This window comes from Rutidosis leptorrhynchoides, chromosome 6 (genome assembly GCF_046630445.1).
Source record: "Rutidosis leptorrhynchoides isolate AG116_Rl617_1_P2 chromosome 6, CSIRO_AGI_Rlap_v1, whole genome shotgun sequence".
In the NCBI taxonomy this organism is placed as follows: Eukaryota; Viridiplantae; Streptophyta; class Magnoliopsida; order Asterales; family Asteraceae; genus Rutidosis; species Rutidosis leptorrhynchoides.
In genome coordinates this window covers 120,353,804-120,368,564 of record NC_092338.1, presented here as the reverse complement: position 1 = coordinate 120,368,564, position 14,761 = coordinate 120,353,804, and positions in this window count along the sequence as shown.

Below are 14,761 nucleotides of genomic sequence, written 5' to 3'. Positions count from 1 at the left end.
TTTGACCTTTGTTGCAAACTTCATAGTTATTAATATGGAGGAAAACCTTGATATTCCTCTAATTTTAGGCCGCCCATTTTTAGCAACCACCGAAGCATTCATTGATGTAAGAGAAGGTAGAATGACACTTAGGGATGGTGATAAATCGATCACCTTTGTGAACCGAAAGTTTAGATCTCCACCAACTAAAATTGTTAAACCAATAATAACGCCTAAGTATGGGGAAGATGAAGAAACACTTAATGATGATCCGATAACAAAGACCCATATTGATGATACGAAATTAGATGAACCCGTTTTTAACAGTTCAATGAAGAAACTTTATAAACGGATTCACGATGCTAGGATTAAGGGAAACTTTAAGTTATGTAACCGATTAGTATCCAATTTATCGCCAAAAGAAAAGGCAATGTTAGTTGAATATGTGAAAGTTACAGAGGAAATCAACAATTGGCTTGAAACAAAAGTCAGAGATATACAAGTTATTGATAGTCCAATTGAAAACGAAGTTAATCACAATTTCGACACCACAGCTAACTAAGTGTGGGGAGAATCAAGTCTTTTAAGGATAATAGTTATTTCTGTTAGAGTTAGATATTCTGTTTTCGTGTAGTTTCTGAGAATGGAATCTGAATGGTCTTTCCCTAGCAGACCCTAAAGAACTAGTCTTCTCGCCCCATTCTGAATTTTTTTTTTTTTAGGTTTTACAAGATGAAGAATTCCTTTGATCTGAACCATGGTCTAATGCTACATGCTATGATTACTAAACGTAATAATGACACACTTCCGAGTGAACTGGTATCATTCATAAGAGATAAAATAGACGGAGTAAGAAAAGAACTCAGGAAAGATCATCATAAAATACATTTTGGAAAAGGAAAATCAAAATCCGCAACAAAAAGAAGAGCACGACACCTTGAAAGATGTTATAAATGCGGAAAATGGTCACACGAAGGTAAATGTTCAAATAATCAAACATATTCAAATACCGAATTTGTTACTCTATGCAGAGAAGGACCGTTTATATGTTTAGAAGAAAAGATATTGAAGACTCGAGGTTATGCTTACGTAGCTATGGAAAACCAAATCACACGACTCTCCTATGAGTCAGCTAAAGCAGGTCTCTGAGAATTCTTTCTCACAGGTAAGTATGTACAGTTTTTATTTTTTTTATTGCTTTTAACCTTTTGATAATAAACGCTGAATCGTTCGCTATAAAGTATTAAATTGGTATTCAACAAAATTAGGTATGCGTAACCGAAATTATTGATATCATACAAAAATTTATTACATCACTGCGAAATTTACCGTTTATTCTTAAGGTATAAATATCTTTAATCAATCAACCCAAAATATTTCAAAAATTCGTCAGGAGTAAAACTAGGTAATATAGCCAAAATTACTTTACCAAAAAGAGGGGCGTATATTTTTGATAATATTTGATTGATTAAGGTGGGATAAAAGACCAAAAAGATTTTTAATTTTATTTTTACTTTGTTTTTAAAATTAATATTAAATTATTATTGTAAACTTTTTAAAATCAATATATTTAAGTTTGTAAATATTTGAAAAATTAATAATTTTTAAAATAAGTTTGTATGTATAAAAACAAAAATATAATATAAGTTTGGTGTGAATTTTTTAATTTTAATAATATAAATTTTTAATTTTATGCAATTTAAATTTAAGTTTGGTGTGAATTTAAAAACAAAAATTTACTTTATTTCACTAAGTTAAAAATTTGATATTTAAAATTCGTCGTGAGTTGAAAACTAGGTCGTTGAACCGAAATTGCTCTACCCAAGGGAGGGACGAGAATTTTTATTATCATTATTTTTAATCTTATTGAATTAAAGTATGCCAAAAACATTAAAAAACCCAAAAATCTTTGCTTTTAAAACCGCGCTTAAAAATGACAAATTTTAAAATTTTGTCGAGGGACGGACTAGGACAACAATCTGAAACAACCTCGTCCTAAATAACAAGGACAACAAAATTTTAATATTTAATTATTTGTTTTAAAAAGTATAAGGTTTTATAAAAAAAAAAAAAATACCAGACCCCCATGCGATCGCATGTGATTTGGCCTGTATATCTATGCGATCGCATGGGAGGAAAATACTAGGCAGATCAAAAAGGCCATGAGCTCTCTGCTCTTCACACCACCACACACACAAACACCCGAAAATTCTCCCAAACACACTCAAATTTTCATCAATTTTCACCAAAATTAACCAAATTTCTTGCTACAATCCGCTCTAATCATGAATTTGATAAGAAGTTTATCAAGAAGGGTAACAATTACACCCCTAAATCTCTTTAAATTTGATTTTTAGTGTTCTTGAGCTATATTTTTCCTAATTTGATTTTGTTAATTTCTAGTGTAATTAGAGTTAAATTGTTAGTATATTATACATGTATAACCTAGATTGATGCTATTTAACATGATTTGAAGCCAAAAACTTCAAAAATTTTAGGAATCTAGGGTTTGTGTTCTTGAGTAATTTGGAGCTTTTTGATATAAACAGGTTATGGCCGATTTTTGTCATGAATTATTGCTAAATTAAGTAGTGTAACGTGTTTAGGTAGCTAAATGATCCAAACTTTGATCCTAAACATGATTTTTAAGAATTAAAGTGGACTTTTTAGGTATAAAATTCATGAACTTGATTAAATTGATGTAAATGCCATTTGAAACTTATTTAATTGCTAGTAATGGTTGTTTTAACATGTTATTTGAGTTGAATGCTTATGAACTTTGTAAACATTTTCATAAATGCTTATTTGAAAAAGTGTAGAATTGTTAAAATTGTGAAAATACGTATAAGTTTAATTTTGATTTAACATGTTATTGTAATTGTGTTAATTTGTTATTTTTCTAACACTAATGCATATTTAGATGCACAAATTTTGTGTTTAATGTGTTTTGTAGAGATTTACCAATACTGATGGTGCATCATCATCATCTAGACAACCTGCTCCAGAACCTGAACCGAAAATGCAATATGAACCTGAACAGGAGCAACAACAGGAACAACAACAACAACCTGATCAACACGTACCTTATTATGATCCGCATCAAGAATATGTTGATGCCTTCGTAGTATTTTCGATGCATCCGATAGTACAACATCCGACGATTCATGAAGAACAGTTGCATCCCAATCTGAGATTTGATCGAAGTTGGAAAGATTACCCAACATATCAAAGTAACAAATTCAAACTGGTACCGAAAAATGTAGAAGTGCCGAGGGTAATCGATTGGGAGCCTTTGGAAAGGGTCCAACTAGTTAACTCAGTTAGACAACATTTGATCCAAAGGTATGGTAGCTCTTCTTTTCCCGATTGGGAACGTTTATTCACCATTCGTAGGCCTGTATATAATGAATGGTGCGTTGAGCTTATGAGTACTATTTCACTTAATGCGGATGTAGATAGGTTAGATGATAGAAGTTTTCTTAGATTTATACTTGGCCGTAGGATGTACAGGATGTCCATGCTGAACATGGCCAGGGCTTTACAGATATATACGCCCACTGAATTACTACTACCCAATTGTATGAATTTGATTTATCATGGTGAAAGGGTAGATAGGAATTTTGATGCTAACGCCGTCTGGAGGCGTATGTCAGATTTTAATGTTTTTGGGCGGGCAGGAACACATACCTACTTACATATTAACAAAGCCGAACTTCGTATAATTCATAGATTTCTAGCTAACTCGATTACAGAGAGAGGTCACAATAAGGAGAAAATGACCTTACATGATTTATTCTACCTAAAGTGTATTCGAGACCCAAGAGGCTTTGTTAATATCCCTTACTGTGTTGATTTTTATTTATCTAAGATGGTGGAAGGAATACAGGAAGGGGGAATAATAGGAGGAGGTATTTTTGTTACTCTCATTGGAGAGTATTTGGGTGTAGATAGAGATCAAGGGGGCCCACTTTTAGTATGTAGGGAACAGGTTGAGCCTTTAGGATTGAGGGTCTATCAGGGTGCTAAGGTATTGAAGAGTAGACGCAATCAGGCAATACCATATGTTGGTAATCATCCTCAGGTAGAGAGAGGCTCAGATGAGGAAATGGAGGAAGCAGATGACATTAGGGATGTCATTAGGGAGGCTATGACTGACATCTACCTGCGTGTAGATGAGGTAGAAATGACAAACGAAGAGAGACATAGACGGTACGAGCAGTGGCAAGCCCGGAATGAGTACGAGCATTCTAGGCAACAACAGCATGATAGATGGGACTATCATCAGCGTCAGATCATGTGCCGGCTATCACCTCAGGATCACTACATGCCGACCCGACCCGCTTACTATCCTCCACACCAGCCCGAGATGAGACCACCATATACTCTCTACGACCCTAACTAGGCCTACCAGTACACCTATCACCAACCATGGAACCCGACCGACGACATGAACTAGAACCCCTATCCAGATTGATATAGTTCCCGTTGGTGATTTCTATGATTTTTATTTTTTATTATTTTTATTTATTTATGTTTAAACATACAAATATTGATACTTTTATGTAATGTTTAATATTTTTATTATGTTGTACTAATATTTCATATTTGATTTGAAAGTGGGATTTTAAGTCCCATTTCAAATTACCATGCATATTTATATTTGTATGTATGTATATTGTCAATTGTACACAACAGGGTAAAACAGCGCATTTTCAAAAACTGGCATTAAGTTCAGCAAAAGCTACTAATTTTGACGACAAAACGAAAAACAAATGTGATGTAACAACAAGACGGAATGAACAAATGATGTGCAATATTTATCATTCAACAAACAAACGTCAATATATTTGGAAACTTTGGTAAAATTTAATCTTTTTTCTACGCTAATCACCCTCAATAATTTAAATTGTTACTGATTTCTTGCAAATGAGGGCATTGCAAGATCTTAAGTGTGGGAAGGGGTTAAATTCTTTCGGATTTTTAAAAAAGGTTTGACTTATACACTTGGTTACCATTAAAATACTAGTAACGCAGTAGTTGTATTAGAATCTAGTGCTCTCTGATAATAAAGAACAGCCCTAGTCTTATATACTAACTACCCAATTCTAGTAAAATTTTTCAAAATTTTCAATTAAATGAACTTAAAATCATGTTTAAACATATTTATGAACGATAAAACTAGGTGTTAACACCAAAATTATTGTTACCTCGGAAAGGACATAAATTGAGAAACAACCCAAAATGTTAGAATTCATTTAAAATGGAATAGAGCACAATAAAAAGGCAACGAAAGGAAAATAAAAGCCAAGTGTGGGAAAAATTTACCAAGTTATTTAAAACATATATCACATATTTTTGTACAAATAACTGAAGATACTTTTGTTTTGGATAATTTTATCAGTTTTACCCAATTTCTTATAATATATTTGATAGAAAAGATGGATCTACATGATGAATCAATTCCATCATTAAAAGAAAGTAAAGTCTTCCAAAAAAGAAACGCGCTTCTTGATTTAGGTCAGGAAGTTGTCGTCCAGGCCAGTTGTAGAGTCTACGAAAAACCTTGAAAAGTTTTCTCGAAAATCAGCTGGAAATCTACGGACCTCAGCATTAAACAGGGTTGCCAAGTGGTCAGACTTATCCTAACCATGAGAGGATCTGTCTCGTAAAATGGGGAGGGCGCCGTGCAAATTAGCTTGATAAGACTAATGAATCAGACCCCCAGAAAAGGATAATCTTCTTAAAAGATTAAAAATCAGCTTTTAAGCCTGATATTACTCAATCCTAGAGATTGACTTTTAAAGATTGAGAATTACAAACTCATGGTATTCAATGATATCTAAACTTGAGCTTGAACGAGAAAATATTTTGATCAAAATTACAAACCGATTTATTTTATGAAAACCCATTTTTAATGCGTTCATTACCATTGAACGTAAAATTCTAGGAATTCACCTGGAATTCATTAGGCCACCTGAACCAAATCGGATGTCAACCGTAAGAACGGTGGTTGCATAGCATGGTCAAAGACAGGACTTTGTGCCAGACCGAAAAACTATAGGGTGAGCTTTACTATTGCTTCTAAAAAGGATAGTAATTGCATCCGACATGTTATAAACCATAATTAAAAGCATGTCAGGGGACATTGCCTTAACATTTGCTTGTTCAACGCTTTCCTTTACAACCGGACGGTAGTTTACCGAAAGGTAATATACGGAGCAAGTAAACTGGACGTGTTGCTTTCCCAATACAAGGTTAGCAAGTGGGTGACACAAAACCGCAAGTTTTGAGCTAAAATTTTCAAATCTGAAACCCAACAAACCCACAAAAAGATTTTGCAAACACCGGTGAAGGGTTATTCCGGAAAACTTATCTAGGGTAAAAGCTAGATTGAATTTTCAAAAGATCAAATATTTTCATAAAGATCCAATTTCCTTAAGGATCTAAATTTTCATAGTCATGTGGGATTGTAAACCACAACGTTACTACCATTGTTCATACCGCCGTATAGAAATCACTGATGTACAAAGTGTGAAGAATAAAGAAGTGATTCTAGTATTTTTATTTCAAGACTATATTGCTTGAGGACAAGCAACGCTCAAGTGTGGGAATATTTGATAATGATAAAAATGAACATATATTTCATAGCATTATCCCTCAAGAAAGACAAACTTTTAGTTGCAATTATTCTATTTACAAGTAATATTCGTTTAAATAATAAAAGGTGAAGACAAAAGACAGATTCGACGAATTGAAGACGCAAACGACCAAAAAGCTCAAAAGTACAAAGTACAATCAAAGTGGTTCAAATTATTGATGAGAAACGTCTCAAAATTACAAGAGTACAAGACGCAAAACGCAAAATACAAGATATTAAATTGTACGCAAGGACGTTCGAAAATCCAGAACCGGGACCAGAGTCAACTCTCACCGCTCGACGCAACGGACTAAAAATTACAAGTCAACTATGCACATAAATATAATATAATATTTAAATAATTCTTAAAATTATTTATATATTATATTATTATTTAAAACTGTCGGCAAACAAGAAAACAAACGAAGTTGAGCTGGAATCCCAGGCCATGCGATCGCATGGCCAGGAAGTAGAAAAACCATGCCATCGCATGGGCAACTGTACATGGCCACACCCCTATAAAAAGCAGTTTTGGTGATCGAATATCAACATCTTTTTCTCTTCTTACTCAAACGTATATATATATATATATATATATATATATATATATATATATATATATATATATATATATATATATATATATATATATATATATATATATATTATAATTTTAATTTTAATAATAAGGGTTTGTTAGCGAATGTTGTAAGGGTGTAAGTCGAAATTCTGTCCATGTAACGCTACGCTATTTTTAATCATTGTAAGTTATGTTCAATCTTTTTAAATTAATGTCTCGTAGCTAAGTTATTATTATGCTTATTTAAGCCGAAGTAATCGTGATGTTGGGCTAAATATTAAAATTGGGTAATTGAGCTTTGGACCATAATTGGGGTTTGGATAAAAGAACGACACTTGTGGAAATTAGACTATGGGCTATTAATGGGTTTTATATTAACTTAACGATACCTCGTTAATTTAATATAAAGTTTATAATTTGACGTATCTATAAATAACCACATACGCTTAATCGGAAACAGTGGGCGGGATATCTATAAATACTAATCATTGTTCATTTTACCGGACACGGAACTGGATTAATAGTTAATAGACTTGTTGAAACAGGGGTGGATTACATTCAAGGGTAATTGGTGTAATTGTTAACAAAGTAGTAAAACCTTGGACTACACGCAGTCGATAACCTGGTCTATTCATTAAACAAAGTATTAAGACCTTGTTACAATTCGAATCCCCAATTAGTTGGAATATTTGACTTCGGGAATAAGAATAATTTGACGAAGACTTCCACATTTTATGATTATGACTGATGGACTATTATGGACAAATCCGTATGGACATATTGAATAATCCAGGACAAAGGACAATTAACCCATGGTAATAAACTAAAATCAACACGTCAAACATCATGATTACGGAAGTTTAAATAAGCATAATTCTTTTATTTCATATTTAATTGCACTTTTAATTATCGCACTTTTATTTACTGTCATTTTATTTAATTGCACTTTTAATTATCGTACTTTTTAATTATCGCAATTTTATTTATCGTACTTTTATTTATCGCACTTTAATTATCGTTATTTACTTTACACTTTAAATTAAGTTGTATTTATTTTTAATATTTTACATTAGGTTTTAACTGCGACTAAAGTTTTAAAATCGACAAACCGGTCATTAAACGGTAAAATCCCCTTTTTATAATAATAATACTACTTATATTTATATTTATATTTTTACAAATATAGTTTTAAAAATATAGCGTTAAACTTGGCTAAGATCCCTGTGGAATGAACCGAACTTACTAAAAACTACACTACTGTACGATTAGGTACACTACCTATAAGTGTTGTAGCAAGGTTTAGGTATATCCATTCTATAAATAAATAAATAACTTGTGTAAAATTGTATCGTATTTAATAGTATTTCCTTGTAAAAATTACTACTATTTTGTATACACCTCTACGCACATCAATATGTAATTTGGTTGCGATAAATTCTTATGTTTAGCTGACCTTTATTATTATGTTGACCTTGGACTTTAGTGACGTATACTTGATATCTTAGAGTTAATTTCCCTTTGCTTCAAGAACTACCTGTCACCCTATAGAATATGGATTGCTTGTTGTGATCATATATGTTTAGCATGATCATATATATTGGAATCTAACTTAATAATTTTGAGGGTTTTAAATTTATTCTGAAAAAATATTTTTGTATATAATCGATGTGCTATACGATTATAGTACACAAATATTGTTTTATGAACTGTTGTTGAAAGTCTAATCTTTAATATGGTCAAAACTTTTTCTTATATTATATGACATCCATCTACTATGATTGTATGATCAGAACAGCCGATCTTTAAAATACTATTTTTGTGATTATAATATAGTAGTTATGACAATTATATAGATATTGATAATGATAGTCATCCACTTTGATCAATAATACATCCTTTTTGATTGTAAAGATAAGAAAGTGGATTAGGTGGTGATTGGTGACAAATATAAACATATAAATAAACATATATTAAAAGATCGGTTGAACTATTATATTCGAAAAATATCTTGATTATATATTTTTGTCTATTAACTGTATCCGAGTATAAATTTTCTATCGTAAGAGCCTGTTTGGTAAATCAAATGTATATGTGTTGATACATAACGAGATATTGGTTGTACACATGTAACTAAGGTTAAAATCATGAACCGAATTTCTGCTTTTGATGACCGAGTAGATGGATATCTAGAATTTTGTGGTACAATTGTTGCGTGATTTCAATCTACCACAGCTGTCGAATGCGGGTATTTCTCATGTTGAGAAATATGAAAAGTTTACTAGTGTGAACTTTAAACGTTGACAGTAAAAGATGTTCTTTTACCTGATCACGTTGAACCTTGCGAGGTTCTTGGTTGAACCGTTCCCCAAGTTAATGAAAGGGAAGATGATACTCAAATTGTGAGCGCAATTAAAGTTTGGAATCATTTGAATTCCTTGTGCGTAACTATTTCTTGAATACATGAACATCTTATTTAGCTCTACAAATAAGTCCAAAAAGAAAAGAAAACGAGAGTGAATCTGTTGAAAAATCTTGATTAAATAAACCCTGAGCTACCTTGAGACTTGAATGGTTTGAATTTTCTAAGATGCCTAGCTTGTTATGTATCACTCATAAATAAATGGTTTTAGACCATAACGCATATGTTTATCAAGTGTTATCTTTTATGTCCTTCAGATTGTAACTTGTTTGCAGGTAATATAATTTGATTATCTTGTTAAAATATAACTCATTATTTGTTATCTTATTTGAAGTTTTAGTATGAATCCTGCTGAAATACAACATCAATTAAATGGTAAAGACCTATGTATTGCAGATAGTAGTAACATACACACTATGATAAAAGGCGCATATGATGAAAAGCGCAGAGCATATGATTAAAAGCGCATATGATAAAAGGCACATATGATGAAAAACGCAGCACATATGATTAAAAAGCGCATATGATGAAAAGCGCAGCGCATATGATGAAAAGCGCATATGATGAAAAGCGCAGCGCATATGATGAAAAGCGCAGCGCATATGATTAAAAGCACATGTGATGAAAAGTGCATATGATGAAAAGCGCAGCGCATATGATTAAAAGCGCATATGGTGAAAATGATATATAATGAAAAAGCACATATGGTGATTAATGAAAAGCACATATGGTGATTAATGAAAATCACATATGGTGATTAATGAAAAAGCACATATGGTGATTAATGAAAAAGCACATATGGTGATTAATGAAAAGCACATATGGTGATTAATGAAAAAGCACATATGGCGATTAATGAAAAGCACATATGGTGATTAATGAAAAAGCACATATGGTGATTAATGAAAAAAGCACATATGGTGATTAATGAAAAGCACATATGGTGATTAATGAAAAACACATTGAGAAAGAATCACCAATATTTCTTGAAAGAATTCAAGGTGATATATATGAGGACATGAAAATTTACATGCAGCGATATTATTTCACATTAGACAAAGTGCAACGCATAAATATTCTCTCCTACAACTTGATTTTGGCCGAGAGCCAAATATTTCCCACCATAAGAACATTTGATTGTGCAGTGTATGTTCTAGTTGCACAACCACAACGCACTAAAATGGGTCCTCAAAGGAGGATGAGGATATATATATATATATATATATATATATATATATATATATATATATATATATATATATATATATATATATATATATATATATATATATATATATATATATATATATTAAATATGAAATATCTTCAATTATAAGATATACTGAACCTATAACGGGTGATGTTTCTACAGCACGTTTTGCTGATTATCATTGTTCCCTAGATTAGGGGGAGAAATGAAAAAAAAATAAAGAAAAAGATGTTTTATGGTGTGAACATAAATTAATGTATCTTGATCATCGCACAAAAGAATGCGAAAAGAAAGTTAAAAAACAGTGCATATGCAAGAATTTGCAAATAAATTACCTGATGCATTTACAGATACAAAAAGGAGTGACTAAATCATATATACCAGCAGTAAATGCTTCAGCTAGAATTGAAATTCAAAAAGCTGGAAATGTCACTCATGAGTCTTTGCCACGCCTGAAACGTGGGAGACCAATTGGTTCCAAAGATAAAAATCCTCAAAAAGAAAAATCAGCTGATAATGAGGTAAAAGAAAGTGTTCAAGAAGAACCATAAATCAATATTCCTTCTGCAGAGGATATTGATAAATGTAAATACATAAATTGCAATAAATTATGCAACAATATGAAATCGAAATGGAATGACAAATATTGATGAGAATTTTTCATATAATGACATCATGAATAAAGATGATGAGCTGGAACCAAAATTTGTCATTGAATATCAAAATAGACATGACTATATACGAGCTGAATTAGAATTGCTCAATAAAAGAAAAGTTTTCGGATAAATCATTTTCACTTTTAAAGATGTGAAACGTATGGGACACAAATGAATTTTTACCCGAAAAGGAAATGAGAAAAATGAAGTTACAAGGTAAAGCTATACTTGTAACTCAAGACTTCTCTCAAAGACCAGAAATTGATTATGAGGAAACTTATTCTCCTGTTATGGATGAAATTACTTAATCAGCCTGACAATTTCTAAAAATTTAGAAATACATCTAATGGATGTTGTTACTGCTTATCTATATGGATCACTTGATAGTAATAATATATATATATATATATATATATATATATATATATATATATATATATATATATATATATATATATATATATATATATATATATATATATATATGAAGAAACCTGAAGGGTTTAAGGTATCAGAAGCATCTAATGCAAAACACAAGAAAATGTATTCCATTAAATCACAAAGATTTTTATATGGGTTGATACAGTGGTATAACCGATTAAGTGATTACTTGATAAGAAAAAAGGTATAAAAATAATCTTATTTTCACATGTGTTCTTATTAAGAAAACAATGTCCGGATATGTGACTGTAAACTGTTTATGTCAATGATCTTAACATCATAGGTACAAATAAAGAGATCCATGAAACCATTCAACTTCTAAAGAAAGAATTTGAAATGAAAGATCTCGGAAAATCAAGTATTGCCTTGGTTTACAGATTGAGCATATGCCTAATGGTTTACTTGTACATCAAACAAACTATACCGAAAAGCTTTTAAAACATTTTTAAAGACAAAACCATTGGTTGATATATCACTCAATATTGACACTGATCCATTTCATCCCCTTGTAGATCATGAAGATCTTTACGAATCAAAAGTTCCATATCTTAGTGCAACTGGGTTATTATGTATTTTACAAATTGTACAAGGCCTGACATTTTTTTGCAGTTAATTTGTTGACAAGGTTCAGTTCAACCCCTACAAAAGGACATTGAAATGAGATCAAGCAGATATTTTGATACCCTTGAGGAACTGCTAATTTAAAATTATTTTATTCTAACGCTTCAAAACAAGATTTGGTTGATTATGTATATGCAGGTCATTCATCAAATCTTCATAAAGATAAATCTCAAACTCGATATGTATTCCTAAATAGAGGTACCACAAAATCATGGCGTTCTTAAAACAAATACTTGTTGCAACATCATCAAATCATGACGAAGTGATTGCATTATATGAAACTACTCAAAAATGTTTTTGGTTGAGATCAATGACACAACTCATTACTGATTCTTGTGGACTAGAATGCGATAAAAGTCCAACAACTATCTATGAAGATAATGCAGCTTGCATAGCACAGATGAAAGAAGGTATATCAAAAGTGACTGAACAAAACACATACCTCCTAGATTCTTCTCATACACTCAAGATCTCATTAAGGACAATCATATTGAAATGAGATATGTTCAATCCAGCAAAACTCCGTTGTCTTTTCACCAAAGCATTTCCAACTGCTATTTTCAGAACGCATGTTCACAATATTGGCATGAGGCATGTTCAAAAGATGTAACAGCTCAGCAATGTCTACTTGAGGGGAAGACAACTCTATACTGCACTCTTTTTCCCTTAGCTAAAGTTTTTTCCCACTGAATTTTCTTTAGCAAAGTTTTTAACGAGGCAGTACTAGTTTATTTCTAATGAAGCAAAATTGCTATCCAAGGGGGAGTGTTATAATATATAGAATATAAATATAATAGAGTGGATAGTCAATTTTGATACACAAAATTAATGTTATTATATTACCTAAAGTACTTGAATTCTTGCTATAAATAGACCTTCAAGCAAGCATAATACTTGCTCATTCTTACAAGAAAATTTCTCTCTTTACTCATATACTCTTATTAATAAGATTTTCAAAGTCTATATTCAAGAACCAATCCACTAAAAGTAATTATAAGCCTACTGAATTATAACACACACTAAAGGTAGTTATAAGCCTACTGAATTATAACACACACTAAAGGTAGTTATAAGCCTACTGAATTATAACAAATATAAATATATTTGAATATGTTATTAATTTGAATTTAGTTTTTAATTTGATTTTCGGTTAACCGAATATAAAATTTTCAAAACCGAAAAATAAACCAAAAACCCAATTACGAATTCGGTTTCGGTTTCAATCGATCCGAAAACCGTTCAAAAAATCGGCTTGTTTTTTTTTTGTTTGGATTCGATTCGATATTCGGTATTCGGTTTGAAACCAAATGGTACACACCCCTACTTTCCACTCACCAATCAATGATCGTACTTTGGCATCCCAAATGTAGTATCACTATTTTCTAGATTACTAAAAAGTGTTGATGTACAAGTAATGTGTTTTAAAATTAACTCTCGTTATTTACTCAATAACCTATGTAATTGGGCTAAAACATTAAGCTTACACAACAATGGATTTTTTAGTTGAAAACAACAAATGATCAAAATAACATCGGAAGAAAAAAATGTAACAATCCAACCCCAAGGGTCCTGCATCTAAGCAAACACAAAAAGTATTTAGCCAATCATCACAACAAAAAAACAAAAACAAAAAAAAAAGAACAATCAAAAGAATGACACTCTCCCCACGCGAACTATAGATTTCACGAATCATACCCTTCTACACCCCTCGCGAATCGCGAGAGGCTGAGACACTTGATTCCGGAGTTTTGTTTTCTTCAACTTCGGATAAGTGCCCCTTGAAACTAAATTTGATCAATACTTTGTTGAAACTCTCCAACTAACTTGAATAACGCCATGCTACACTCTTTTGCACCTGTATCAATTTCCATTCAAAATAAGTATCGAAAGTTCTCAAAAATGACTCAAATAACAAGCAACTGGAACCAATATTGCGCCAAATAAATATAAAAGGCAATATCAACATCGAATCAAATTTGGTAGAAAATTGTAAACTTAAGTTGCATAACCGATGCATCGAGTCAATAAACTATGTATTGGTCAAGTATGTAGGTAGATAATTGAGCTATGGGGTCTTTAAGCTATGCATAACTGATGCAGCGAGTCATTAAGCTAGGTACGTAGAAAATTGAGCAAACAAAACCTGACTCTAATAGTAATAGTTTCCTGTATTAAGCTATGTATGATCTAACTACTTTCTAATAGTTTCCTGTATTAA